This window comes from Tachypleus tridentatus, chromosome 10 (assembly GCF_004210375.1).
Source record: "Tachypleus tridentatus isolate NWPU-2018 chromosome 10, ASM421037v1, whole genome shotgun sequence".
Taxonomy (NCBI): domain Eukaryota; kingdom Metazoa; phylum Arthropoda; class Merostomata; order Xiphosura; family Limulidae; genus Tachypleus; species Tachypleus tridentatus.
In genome coordinates this window covers 70,091,255-70,106,639 of record NC_134834.1, presented here as the reverse complement: position 1 = coordinate 70,106,639, position 15,385 = coordinate 70,091,255, and the positions used below count along the sequence as shown (strand labels likewise).

Here is a 15,385-nt window from a genome sequence, read left to right as displayed (position 1 = left end):
CTTTTAACAACTATACAAAGATTTATTTTGGACACTAACTGAAATGATGAAAACTTATGCTATATTGCATTACTGTTTATATTAATAACAGACATTATAATAATTATTAATAAAAGTGTACTTCTTTATTTATATTTTACTTTATTAAGTAACAAATCATTACTAATAATATGATATTACTTAATATTAGATAGTATAAAATACACAGGCTTGTAAGTTGCAGGCTTAGTGAATAATTACTTTTGATTCTGACAACTTTATACCATAAAGTCATAAACTATACACACACACACACACATGTAGGGCCTACAAGACTGGGACCACCTCAAACTATTTTTTGGTACTGGTAGACAGAAAACAAACTACAAACGTTGTTTATGAAAAAGCTGTGTTAATTGTTTCAATTTAAAAATTTTGAGATCAAGTTTATTTATGTTCAAGCTATTATTTTGCAATATATAATTTCTGGTAAACTTATTTTAATTAAGTTTAAACATTCATTGTCAGTTTGACGAGTATTTCAGCTGGTTATTTTATAAAAAAAAATAATTATTATATTTTTTGAATAGACATACGTGACAGATTTCTCGTAGAGTCGCACTACTCGTACTTACGTTACGAACCACGGCGCCGAATAATATAAACTTTCACACGCCAAGTTAACTATCTTAAATATTTCTTAAAATATAATTTCTGCTAGTTCTAGTTATTAATTTGGTACCCTTAAAAATAAATATATTTTAATATTAACAGATAAATGAGTAAAACTAGTTTTACGATACAAGCTCGATTAAATCTTGAAGTTTAAGCCAGTCTATACATCAGCACGTATTACTACACGTTACTACAAACACGTTCACAACAACTATAGTACGATTCCGAGATTCCCAAAAAATTGTTTATATATCTCAGTACCCTCTGCCGGTTGTCTTTGGTAATATAAACTTAAGAGTATATAATTGTAAAATAATCATCAAGAATATTTTTATTCTTAATGGCAAGGTATTTCTCTATAGTTTCATACAGAAAACTGCAAAACTATTAAAAAAGAAATATTTCATGTCTTCATTAAATTTATTTTATGTTTTCGTAATGATTATTATAGAGTAATGTTTTCGTTTTGCAGCTCGTAAAACTCTATTTGTGCTTTTAGTTTCATTATTTCCAGAAACATATTTAATTAATAACATTTTGATTTAAAAATAATTAAACATGATATATAATGAAATGAGTCAATAAAAATATAAATATTGTCATGCGGAATAACAAGCTCTTCAACACACTTTCAGGAAGAAAAATGTTTCTTTACAAGCATTTAAAGTCTTAACTTTTGAAATAATCTTTATTTTTCTCTTATCATAACAGATGTAGTATGATATTATCTTAAACTCGTTGGTTCACGAGATGTAATTAGAATTATTGCTCGATATTATTTCTGATCACGAGACATGATTTAATTTTAGAAGATTGTTTGTAGTTTATTGAAATTTTTTTTTTTTCTGGTTCTATTTCCTATTTTTTTTTATCGAAATTAATAACATTGAAATTTATGTGGTATTGTGTCTTAAAGCTTCTGTCTAATTCTGGCCAGGCACGGGATTTCTAACTATTTTCTAAGCCTCTAAGTGATGAAATTAGCAATTTGAAAACTTTTAATATTGATTTCTTTTATTCATTAATAAGTTGTTTTTGTATGACTCTGATAGTAGTGGTTTTATTTTAGTCTGTCACAAAGTGTTGCTACATATTAATGATTAAATGTGAAATGTTGGTCTAACGAGTTTTTTTACAAGCTGCGAATTATAAATAACTAATCTGTTTGGAAGTACTCTGTTTTCTACTACAATTGTGTTTCCATTACATTACTCTATTAAAGATTGATTGTTATATTTTATTATTTCGAAAGTATTTGACTTCAACCAAATGTTCATGCATCTGCAATGAGTATTTCACTGCATTAAGTTTTCAGATAATTATTTGATAAGACGTTTTGACATTTTTTCATTATTGTACATTATAAAACAGCGATACAGTGATTTGTCTGCGGATTTACAACGCTAGAAACGGAATTTCGATATCCCTAATGGAGAGAGTACAAATAGTCCTTTGTGTAGTTGAAGTTTTGTACTTAACTGCAAACAAAAACAAATTATAAAACTTTTTTCCAGGCATACTTGTAACAATCTTCAGTTAGTGTCAATTGTAGACAATTCTCTATTGTAAAATGGTAATAATGGCAGGCATGTATTAATTATTCCCATCAATATCTCGTAGTCAGACCGTTACATTTTAACGCCCCTCCCACAACTAAAAGGATGAACATGTTTGGTGGGACGGTGCGAACTCGTGGCTCTTAGATTGAAAGTTAAGACAGCTTATAGTAAATGAATAGCAGTATCTCTCCACTTACTATATACACAACTCAATGATAATACTATTATCCAAAAATCCACGCTGTCTTAAACATATATGTATATCTAGGAAATAGATGGAATAGACTAATATTAAATTAAAGAAACTGATAAAACCCTTTTTTCTCCTTACTATTTAAGACTCATCTTCACCTGCTACTTCATTTTTAATTTTCTTTAAAAATCTGTATACTTAGTTTAATTCAGATTAAATATATTATTCAAACACATATAATTACAATATCTCCCAACTAGTTGAAACTGGTTACTTATTAGGATCTCCCTCCCACAGGCCCTGCTAAATTAGGGACGACTAGTGCAGATAGCTCTCGTGTAGCTTGGCGCGAAATTCAGAAACAAACAAAAACTCTCTCTTTTTTACGATGCACGGGCCCAAATGATGTTAATCCCATTGTGCTTAATTTTATGACAACAGTGTGGACTTTATAAATTATTATATTGCTGTATACATTTGAATTCCATAATTGAGAATGCTCACCCTTTCAGCCTTAGGAGATATATAATGTGGAGGTCAATTCCTCTTCTCATTAGTAAAACAGTAGCCCATGAGATAGCGGTGAACGATGTTGACTAGCTATTCACTTTTTAACTTAAAAAAAATTGAGGACGGTTATCTCAGACAGCTCTTGAGTAGCTTTACGCGTAATACAACAAATAAAAAGTAAACTTTTAACAACCTGATGTCTTGAAACTGTTCAACCTGTTAACAGCGGTGCTGGAACAGTTTTTGTAGTGGTGGTTCTGAAAACCATTTAACAAAATTGTAAACACCGTATGTGGTAAAATCTATGTATTAGACCATTTTTATTGTGCTAAAACATGTGTGATAGGTTCGCTCAGTAACGAGAAATGTTGAAATTTATTTTAAAGTAATACTGAATCTTCGAGTAAATGAGTTCACTAGAATGAAATAAAGGGATTAGGCGCAATGGTAGATGAACAAATGGACAGTGTTTGTTATATCAGACTTAAAGAAACATGGAGAATGTACTTGATTTTATAAAATGATGGGACAGTCGCTTTTACTTCAATAACTATAGTCAATTGATCTGGCCAAATCATCTACCAAGCTATAAATTTAATGTTTTTTGTTCGTTTGTTTGTTTTAATTTTGCGCAAAGCGACTCGAAAGCTATCTGTGCTAGCCGTCCCTAATTTAACAGTGTAAGGCTAGAGGAAAGACAGCTAGTCATCACCACCCACCGCCAACTCTTAGGCTACTCTTTTACCAACGAATAATAGGATTGGCCGTCACATTATAACGTACCGCGGTGTGACGGATAAATTTAATGTTCCTTACTTTTTGGTAATGTCAGATTTACAAAGAGAAAGTTATAATACCCATGTGACCAGTCACCCTCATTCAAGCCAAGATGTCATCGCTCATGTCATACATTCTGCTGCTGATGGTGTCATTTGAAAGAGGAAATTGGGATAACTTATTTTCAGCAGCTTTTCCCAGCATGATATTCGCCATCTTCAACGCAGCTGGTTTTACGAGTGTTTCACCAATGGTGTGTGGTTTGTCCTCCTTTGCGATCAAGTATGCAACTTTGTACGATGCTGTAAGGATCGGTTTGTCGATGGGTACAAAGCCGAGAACAGGCAAAGTAGCCTTTTCATCGAACCTGGCTCTTTTTACCTTGAATTCAGCAAGCGTTGTGTTCTTGTATTTCCCATCTTCATGCAGCTTTAGGGAGTGTTCTCTTAGTTTTGACGGTGCTAGACTAGAATTGCTCAACTTGGCATTGCAAATCATGCATTGAGGACGCTGACTCCCACCATGTTCCATTATACACGTGAACCCATATTGTACGTATTCGTCCGACTACTTTCTGTTTTTACTCGACATAGTTGGTATGAAGGGATTGAAAGATTAGGAAAAAATCACAAATAACGCACGATTACTACAATCAAAAGTCGCCTGCTAAGCGCACGAAGTTCCCTGCAGCACAGATATTAAGGCCAAGTGATGTGACGTGATCAGCCGCAGCCAATGATGGCCAAGTGGAGCATGACTCACGAATCATACGAGTGGGGTGAACAGAACGGACACACACATAGTGTGTGTGTCTTAACCTCCCTCGAACTCCTGAAACTGACTCACCGAACCCCTGGGGTTCGATTGAACTCAGGTTAAGAACCACTGAGCTATCGTATATTGTCTGAATTCTTACGAGAAAAAATTCTGTAGAATTGAACGTACTATTTGAAAGTAAATAGCAATCTTTTCCACTAGCATATGAAGTAACATTTGGAGGGTATAACCTATCTTATATTTTAATGGGAACAAGGAAGAATGGTGTAGGCAGTGCACACATTTTGGAGATAGTAGCAGTATATTCCTGTGTATATAATGCTCTTTTTTCATTCTGGTACATATTCTAGATTTCGAAATTTCACTCCAGATTATCTGAAAGCTTATAAGTTCTAATAAAGACACCGAACTTAGCCAATGCACTCATTTTGGTTATTTATTTTGAGAAAAAGTGTTTCACTCGCTGTACATTGTGCCCAAACTATTTCGTTTTTTGCTACTCATCCGAAGACAGAAGCTTCGCATTTACTGCATAATACACTTTCTGATCAGCAGTTCAATAAACCAATAGACTACAATGGAAAGGTGACACGGGAGTCATATCAGGTTCAGTTTGAAATAAATTCCAAAATGAAAATGGAATAGTGAGCAGGCTATTTATTGTACTGTTGCTTGTAAAGGACCATCCCCGACGATATTACTTTTTCATAGAGCTAAGAGCTATAACAAATATAAAGCTTGGTAAGTATTGTATTTAATAGGTTTGGGATTACAGAAGAAGTATTCAGATCAAATTATCAGAACATGGTATAGGGTAAAGAAAATATCTTAGTCAAACTTTCAAGAGATGTTTAAAGGCTTTCACTCACTGATTCATTGCCATGTGACCAATTTATAGATGCTATACAAAACAAGTATACGAGAACTAGATTGAAGTAAAGTGGTGCACATATTTAAAATCTAAGGATAAGTTTGTAAATTCAACCATGTCAAAGGGGCAGCGAAGAGCTAACTATGCTTTGGAAAAGAGGAATTAGTTGGACTTATGGGGCAAAGTTTAGCTAAAAATAAGTAAGAAATTCTTTATTTAATGAAACCAATCCGCGGATCAACTAGTTTATAAATGGAAAGTATTGCAGTGTGTTGTTCGGTACTGGTTTGACACCTATAATAATTCAACCCAATATGCTATCAAAAAACGGGAAAGTGTCTCCAACGACGATGAAATAAGATAGAATGATGCGAACAGCAAGTGGGACATCAGATGAAGTTGATGTATCAACATCACGGCAGTAACTTCTAATGATGCAATTTGATTAATGTATAACGTAATTTGAGGTAAACTAATTTAACTTATAATCTACATTTTCCTGAAAAATGACTGATTTTCCTTAACATGAAACATTAAACCTCTAGATATATATTGTATGTATCACATTAATCAATGGTATTACAATGCAGTTTGACTTCATTGTTAACACGTATATTATTACTAGTCGGAGTAACCGTCCTCTGGAGGGAAGTTATGTAAATTCATAAATAATGAAAGGTTATCTTAGGACATGAAAAATTGTCTCCCTTGTATGTAATTATACAAGACGCCAATAAAAACTGCAATACACAAATTGGGAAACCGCCAATTTGTATCTATCTTCCCATGGACGCAATAAATAATCAAGCTAAATTTGGTGAAAATCCATTAACAGGAGCGAAGTAGCAGTAAAGAAACGCTAAAACACCCATAGAAATCGCAAAATGTAAAACTGAAAAATTGTATGTATCTCCTCTTGAACCCAATAAACTAATACCAAATTTGGTGAAGATTTAACTACAAGAGTTGAAGTAGTAGTAAAAGATGCCCTAAAAAAAGAAAAGAAAATGCAAAATTGAAAATATGGATATATCTCCACATGAAGATCAAATTACGAAATTTGATGAAGTCAAATTAAAAGGAGAATAAATCTGCAAAACGCAAATTGCAAAAAATGAACATTTGTCTGTACCCCTCTATGGACCTAATTAATTTCTACACCAATTCTGGTGAAGTAGTTACAAGGATATACAACAGGCAATACTATCATATGTATATAGATTCATAAACTGTGTTGTAAGTGCATAGTCCTAGAAAAGACTGTTTTTCATGTTAACCTAAAGTTTAACATAAGTTATACATTTAACTGACAATATGAACAAATATTTAACGTGAACCAATAAATAACGATTTCACAATATATATATATTGTATGCATCACAATGGCTAATAGCAATACATGAGTATTGGGACGTCTTGTGATAAAGACTTCAGGACTCTCAGTTAAGCAAATAACGAGAGAAAACGTTGCGAATCAAACAGACCTTTATAATTAGACATGTAGAATGCAGCATTAATGTTATATCTTTGTCTTTTCTGATAAGTGTAAAACTGTAAGTAGGTAGGTAGGCATTCAATGTTTATTGACACAAAGCTACAAGGCTATCTGTGCCAGACAAGATGTGGTACAGTATAGGTATAGGGCAATTAAGGTAAAAAGTAAAATATGTAAAATTAGGAACTGCCAGGAAGACTGAAGCAAGAAGTACACCCTTGCTGTCAATCACCTGAAGGTTAAACTGTAAGTATCCAAAACGTATTTACAATGACACTATATAACAAAATTTTAAGCATATATTCCAAGCATATGTATTATAGTTGCATTGGTAAGATAGAGTATGAATATTTTTCTGTGAATACGAAAAATAGTTCTACATAGATTGTAAGTTAAATAAATATATAGATAATTACATTTGAAACCACGAATATATTATACGAAGGCAAACACTTTGTTTATTTAATAAGCGGATAATGAAGTGAAATAATAAAAAAATAGTGACCATAAGGATAATGTAAAACTAATGTCATTTCAGAAAAGACTGCAGTCATGATCAAACAAAATTAAATTTGACGTATTTACAGACTTGGTGACAACATACCTAAGAGATGCTATATAAAAATTGCTCTTAGTAGCACACTTCGGAACTATCTGCTACCAAGTGACACATTTTGAAACTATCACCGTGATGTCACAAGTCATGCAACTCTTTTGTCCTTCTCAGGTGGCACGCACCTCCCATATCCCAAACAACGTATATACTCTGAAATTTATAATACTGCAACATCTAATGCCCTTAACTTTTCTATTTTTACGATTTACTAGCGCTCTTTTAAGTTTCTCGCCTCTAGTAGCATACTTTTGAACTATTTGCCCATAACACCATAAACCACACGACCCAGCCGCAATTTTTCAAATGCAAGTGCTTTTCATTCTACTTTCATATTGAATGTTCATCTATACTGTTTGTTCGTTTTGAATTTCGCACAAAGTTTCACGAGGGCTAATTGTCCCTAATTCATCAGTGTAAGGCATCACCACCCACCACCGACAGTTCTTTGGCTACTTTTTTACCAACGAATAGTGAAATTGGTCATCACAAATTTCGTGATGACGAGAAACCCACTTGAAGTAAAAATGTATTCTCAAGATGGTTGGTATAGGTATTCAAACTTTAATTAAAATAAAGTACATAACAAGGTTAACAAAGAGAGTTTGCAAGCTACTGGTATGATTGTACCAGTACTACCGAAATCACTACTTACTGTTCAGAAGGTCAAAAATGGGCCATATGGGAACCAAATATCAAATCCTTTATGAAAGATCTATTTATGAATTTATCATAGATCGTCAAAATGAATGTTACTTGTCATACTATTTAATCGAAATTAAAAACCTGTCAATGATAATAAACAAAACCGACGTTTTTGCCACAGTGAAAGATAGATTATTTATTAGATGTTTTAAATTACTAGTGTCGCTAAAGTAGCTAGCGTCATTAGGGTTTGTGAATACTGTATTGTCGACTGATGAAACTAGTAAATAGCTTATTTTTTATTGTACCAGCAAATGTCAGATTTATTTTTTACTCTTAATATACAGTAGCACAATGCGCCTGAAAAGAAATTACATACACTACATGTCCAAAAGTATGTGGACACCACTTATAATTAGTGGGTTTGGCTATTTCAGCCACACCCATTGCTAACAGGTGCATAAAATCAAGCATACAGCCGTGCAATTTTCACAGACAAACACTAGCAGTAGAATGGGTCATACTGAAAAGCTCGGTGACTTTCAAGGTGACACTGTCATAGGATGCCACCTTTCCAACAAGTCAGTTCGTCAAATTTCTGTCCTGCTAGAGCTTATTCTGTTAACTGTAGGTGCTGTTACTGTAAAGTGGAAACGTTAAGGAGCAACAATAGTTCAGCCACGAAGCGGTACGTTACACAAGCTCACAGGACGGAACCACCGAGTGCTGAAACGCGTAGCGCATAAAAATCTTCTGTTCACAGTTGCAACACTCACTACTGAGTTCCAAACTGTCTCTGAAAGCAGCCCACAAAAAAGCACCATGTTCAATGCCAAGCATCGACTGGAGTGATGTAAAGCACACTGTCATTGGATTCTGGAGCAGTGGAAAAGCATTCTCTGGAGTGATGAATCACACTTCACTATCTTGTAGTCTGACGGACGAATCTGGGTTTGGTGGATGCCAGGAGAACGCTACCTGCCTGAATGCATAGTGCCAACTGTAAAGTTTTGTGGAGGAGGAATAATGGTTTGGGGCTGTTTGTTATGATTTGAGCTAAAATCTTTAGTTCCAGTGAAGGGAAATTTTAATGCTACAGCATTCAATGACATTCTAGAGAATTGTGTACTTCCAACTTTGTGGCAACAGTTTGGGAAAGGCCCTTTTTTGTTTCAGCATGACAATGCTCCCGTGCACAAAGCGAGGTCCATAAAGACATGGTTTGCCAAGGTTGGTGTCGAAGAACTTGACTAGCTTGCACAGAGCCCTGACCTCAACGTCATCGAACACCTTTGGGATGAATTGGAACTCCGACTGCAAACCAGTCCTTCTCGCTCGACCTCACTAATGCTCTTGTGGCTGAATAGGAGCGAATCTCCGTAACCTTGATCCAAAATCTAGTAAAAAGCCTTTCCAGAAGAGTGGGGGACGTTATAGCAGCAAAGGGAGGACCAACTCTATATTAATGTTCATGGTTTTGGAATGAGATGTTCAACAAGCACATATAGATGGATGGTCGGGTGTCCACATACTTTTGGCCATGTAGTTTATATTTAATATGTTGCGACTAAACAGTCTAATATAGTGGTATTAATTACATCATTTATCTACATAACAAAACACATTGCAAACAAATCTTACTTTCTTTGCAAATACAAATAAATTTCATTACTTGAACAACTTTATTTGCATCTAATTAAGATAAGAAAGGGTTGCTCACGTAAATGGTTGTTTCTTTTGCCCAAGATTAAAGGCTGTTTAAAAATTATAATCCGTATTCCTGTCACCTACTACAATTTTATAAGATATGTTGTTGTTATTGTTTTAAGCACAAAGCTACATAATGGGATATCTGTGCTCTGCCCACCACGGGTATCGAAACCCGGCTTTTAGTGTTGTTCGTCTGCAGACATACCGCTGAACCACTGGAGGTCTAGAAGATATGTAAATTATTTTTTTAAAATTTGTACATTTCAAGCTGTATTTAAAAATTGGGCCCGGCATGGCCAAGCATGTTAAGGCGTGCGACTCGTAATCTGAGGGTCGCGGGTTCGCATCCCGGTCGCGCCAAACATGCTTGCCCTTTCAGCCGTGGGGGCGTTATAATGTGACGGTCAATCCCACTATTCGTTGGTAAAAGAGTAGCCCAAGAGTTGGAGGTGGGTGGTGATGACTAGCTGCCTTCCCTCTAGTCTTACAATGCTAAATTAGGGACGACTAGCACAGATAGCCTTCGAGTAGCTTTGTGCGAAATTCAAAAACAAACAAACAATTTAAAAATTGGTAATTTAAAAAAGAAATTCCAACCATTGAAACTTAATTATTTATTTAAAATACGCGAATTACTCTCAAATAACCTTAATGAGTGTCAAATTATAAGAAATGTAAACCAAATATGAGGACTTTTCAATTTAATTGTTATTATATGTAAATGTGTTTTCACCAATTATGGTAACAATATAAAGATAAGTGCCTAAGGCAAACAGTCTCTTAATTTATTTCCACTGAATGTGTATTTTACATTGATTAATTTTGTCCACCCTTCCTTTCAAGTGATTCCTAAGTTCATCAGCTCAAAAGCAGAGAGAGATTGAAATCCACAGAAGATGTTTTCAAATAGTTTATCACGAATTTTTGTTTGTATTTCTTCTAGTATAAAAACTGACATGTTGAGTTAGATGTCTGGTCTTGGTGGAGCTATATACTACTAGCATTTCATTCATAGAGCGACCCCAGTGGTTCAGCGGCATGTCTGCGGACTTACATCTCTAAAAACCGGTTTTCGATATCTGTGGTGGGCAGAGCACAGTTAGCCCATTGTGTAGCTTTGTGCTTAATTCAAAAAACAAACAAACAACCATTTGTAGAATTATGGTATTACTTCGCAGCATATTGGTGTCAACACATTATCCTAATACTATTCAGAGCTTTTCCTGTTATTCTTATAGATCATCTGAAAGTATACTTTACTATTATGCTGCATTTTGCGATCAACTTGAACCTTATGGGAAAACATTTGTGGCATATCTTATATCATGCTTGAAATATTGCATCACCTGAAGAAGGATTATATATCATCCAGACTTTATTGTACACACCTAAATATACTTAGGCATATACAAATATACATCCAGTAAGATGAAATATTTACATTTTTCATATGCCAGACATCGCACAAACAACAATTAATAAGTAGAATTTCATTTGGTTACACGTTTTAAGAGAGGTTGTGAATACTGCTTTTGTCCCATCTTTGTAGAGCTAAGTCTGTGTGAATTATCTTGCTTACAGTTTCAAGAGGGGTTGCTTGTCATTGAACGTGGCCCTATGTTGTTGGGTAACTTCTCAACAGAAAATCTGCAACATTCTAAGCTTCCAATTTGCTCACAGGTATCTTTGACGGCTTATAACAATGAAATTGCGAGTTCTAACCTTATGGTGGATGTAATACAGATAACTCATTACGCAGTTTTGTGCTTAAACGAAATAAACACTACCTTGGGCGTGCGCGTGATATATGGTTGTGGAGTAGCCATACCTCAGTGTCATCAGGCTTTTCATTGCATTTAGGATATCTCCAACACTGCAAACACGTTCTTCATTGAAAAAGTTAAAATTCGTTTTTTTCATGCTTTTATAATAGTGCATTAAAAAAAACGTTGTATTTGAAAGTCTCATAATGTAACTCTTCTAGAAAGAATAAGTTTTAGCAGCTATTTTCATTTGGAAGTCACCACATTTCAACTGAAACGTAATGAGAAAGACAGGGCTTTAACACGAAGTCCCCCGCTAGTACAGCGGTATGTCTAAGAATTTACAACGCTTAGATCAGCGGTTCGATTCCCTTCAATGGGTTAAACAGATACCTCTATGCGGCTTTGCTATAAGAAAACAACCAAGTTAACATGTTTAGTTACAAGACACATGTATGTAAGGTTCAAGGTGATTGAATGTGCACAGTGTTACTTCCAGAGGCCATGAGCAACATTCTATTTTCGTGTAAGCTAACCAGTTTCAATTTATGTTTTACTGTGGTGATATCTGTTTTATTTTGATTCTGTATAAATACCAAATGTTGCTTGTTGAGTTGGGTTGATTTCATTTCAATGTACAATAAATTTACAACTGCTACAGATGTGTCTTATCCCAACAGTCACTAAATGTGGGGTAACAGAATATTATTCGGATATTATTTATATATTTAAATACCAATCTCACGCAGTATCCAGAGTTAAATGTTAAAATTTGTAAAAACTAGTATTTATTGTTATTTTAACCTAAAACCACACAATGGGCTGCCTGCGTTTTCTCCACAGCAGAGAACAGAACCATTGATTTTATCAATGTGATCCATAAACTTGTATAATAAATTAAATGCAAGTATTATTTAATAAAATGAAATTGAATATCGTGAATTGTAGCAATTTGCATGAAGTATCTTAAACATATATATATAACAGTAGTGATGTATCGTTCAACGGGAAAGAAACAGGGGAGTCAGATAGAAATAATGACCGACCTATGCCGGTCCTCGTATTTTTTTAAGGGTACATGCCAGATGTGTTGAAACTCGATCCAGTGATTCGTCAGTTATAAGAAAAACAACATACACACGTATTTCTGTCAAATAATATTTTAAATGATTCTATCTATCATGCAGGACTTGAACAGCTAATTAGGGCGTTAGACTCGCAATTTGCTAACGCCGTCACTAAACATATTCGCCCTTCCAGCTGTGGGAGCGTAATAATGTAACGGGCAATCCTGCTGTTCGTTGGTAAATAGTACCTCAAGAGTTGGCCGTGGGCGGCGTTGGCTAGTCTATCGCTTCAAAATCAGAGACGGGTAATGCATGCAGACCTCGAGTAGCTGAGTGCAAAATTCAACAAGCAAACAAATTTGTCATGCAACAGCACTTTCACTCCACTAATCGAATAGTTTTTTGTAGACACTATCAACGGTTTCTGTTGTTGTACTAGTAAGTGAAGTAAAGGTTACGAGCATCTCCTGAAATTGAAATTAGACACAGTAATTTTCGTATCGGTTTGAGCTTTCGTTGTGCTAATACTCATTGAAGCTTTCGTATAACATCTAGAAATATCTCTCTATCAACAAAAGTTTGTCTGCATGGTTGAAAAGGGTCTAACGTGATATCTTAAGCAATAAAATATCAAGGTGAGAGTAGCTGTAGAGAGTAATAATTTACAGTGAGGTCTGATGTAATACTCTTGGTTCGTTAACGTTCTTCACCAGTGTTGTGATTAGTGTGATTGCTTTTTATAAAAATACTTTAAACAAAAAAGAGTGTTTGTTTTTTTGGAATTTCGCACAAAGCTACTCGAGGGCTATCTGTGCTAGCCGTCCCTAATTTAGCAGTGTAAGACTAGAGGGAAGGCAGCTAGTCATCACCACCCACCGCCAACTCTTGAGCTACTCTTTTACCAACGAATAGTGGGATTGACCGTCACATTATACACCCCCACGGCTGGGAGGGCGAGCATGTTTAGCGCGACACGGGCACGAACCCGCGACCCTCAGATTACGAGTCGCACGCCTTACGCGCTTGGCCATGCCAGCCCCCCAAAAAAAAAGTGTTTTACGCTAGATAATCAGACGTATGGATTTTTTTTAATTTTGTTATACAAGTCCAGCCTCGCTCGCAATCCAGCTATCTTTTATATGCTATTATTGTAACAAATTCACTTCTCATCTAATTATGGACTCTAAGTGCAGATTTGTGCTCATAAGTGAGATAAAGGGTGCAGAAGAGAACAAACTTTCTCTCTAATAAGTTTATTTTTAGTCTATAAATCCATTAACTTTATTTCCAGGCACCATTAGAAATAAGTCATAATTTGGAGTGTTTAAAAAGTTGTTTTCAATTATTAATTTCATCATTTCGATTGATTTTGTGAAAACGTTAAATGACAAATCGAGAAAGATTTTTAAGAATGTAAACAAAATAGGTTACGTCTCTCTGATTGGACAGTGATAACTTAACTTACTCATAACGGTAAAGTCCACCATTCAGTTCCCACCGGTGAACAATTAAAGAGTATAATGCAGTTTTGTTCCGAAACAAACGAATGTATAGGATACCACGTCAGATTTCTGTATTTTTGTTTTAATTTAGTTAATTTGGTGTAAATTTTTGGAGTTTAAGTTAGTTACATAGGTTATAACACATCTGTTTAATGACAAGAAACCTATTTTTAAATAGAACAATTTGGAAACGGCTTGAATGGGTAAAGAAAACTATATTACAAGAACAAGTAATGACAAAACCTTGTCGAAACGTTGTATATTTGTAATGAAGTTTTCTTTATTACCTAGTTAAACTGTCTCCAAACTTTATTAGCACATCTGTTTATACTTTTAAGATATTATTTTCATAGCTTATTATTCAAGTAAATTATATTTTAGTTGAAATAACACGAGAACTGTCCATTTTTTTTTATAAAACTCAAAGGTTATAAAATACGTGCTACGTGTTTTTAGGTTATAGTACAAACATAGTAAGGTTTTCTGAGGTTAATTTCGTAAGGTACAATTCAGGGGCTATGTGTGTTTTATGCTGTAACATATATAGATTATATGAATAAGATGTTTGTTTGCAGGGGGGATTAGATTTACAGTTTGTAACTTATAATGCGAGTGTAATGTGGTTTTAAGAAGTTAGTTTATTAAAGTAAACTATTTAGGTTGCGTGTTTTTTTATATTAATTACATATGCATCTGTAATGCAATTTTACATTAGTTTCATAGGGCAGAATACGTTTTTGTGCATTTTTAGTGGTTTAATAATATAGTGTACAAATAAAATTATACGTGTTTTAGAGGGTGCTCACATATCTTATTAAACTATACAAGTATTACAGTGGTATCAGAAAAAGAAAAATGTTACATATAAATAATCAAAGATACTTTAACGTAGTTGAAATATTCTTTAAAACCTGACTGATCTTTATGGTATTACTAGTATTTTGCCTTGTAAAATATTCCTATACTATCAATTAGCATAAGAAATTATGCCTTATAATTGTTGTTGTTTTTCAAAGAATTAATGATTTTTGTGTCTTTTAGCTGTAGGGATTATTTAATGTAGACTTACATAAATTATATTAACGTACAAAAGTTTATTATTCTGCTCAGTCTCTCACCGATACTCGAAAACTGTGTGATGTGGCTAATCAATATTGCAATAGAATAAATAATCACAAATTGGTGAAGAAAACACAAATAATTTGATAGATGGCGCTCTTAACCGACTTCCTCTGTAATAGTTGTAAAC

At 34.3% G+C, this 15,385-nt stretch overlaps 1 protein-coding gene across 4 annotated transcripts in view; it reads right to left on the bottom strand.

The window, feature by feature from the left end:
- Positions 1-881, bottom strand: part of LOC143229520 (prolyl 4-hydroxylase subunit alpha-1-like) — a 41,366-nt gene extending 40,485 nt beyond the window's left edge. Inside the window, exon 1 of one of the 4 annotated variants that reach the window (XR_013015915.1) lies at positions 576-713. The gene's annotated coding sequence lies outside the window, so the exon portion shown is untranslated. Of the gene's footprint in view, positions 1-575 lie in introns of all 4 variants that reach the window. The other 3 variants (XM_076461977.1, XM_076461978.1, XM_076461976.1) reach the window with 3 other exon arrangements.
- Positions 882-15,385: the final 14,504 nt, after the last annotated feature.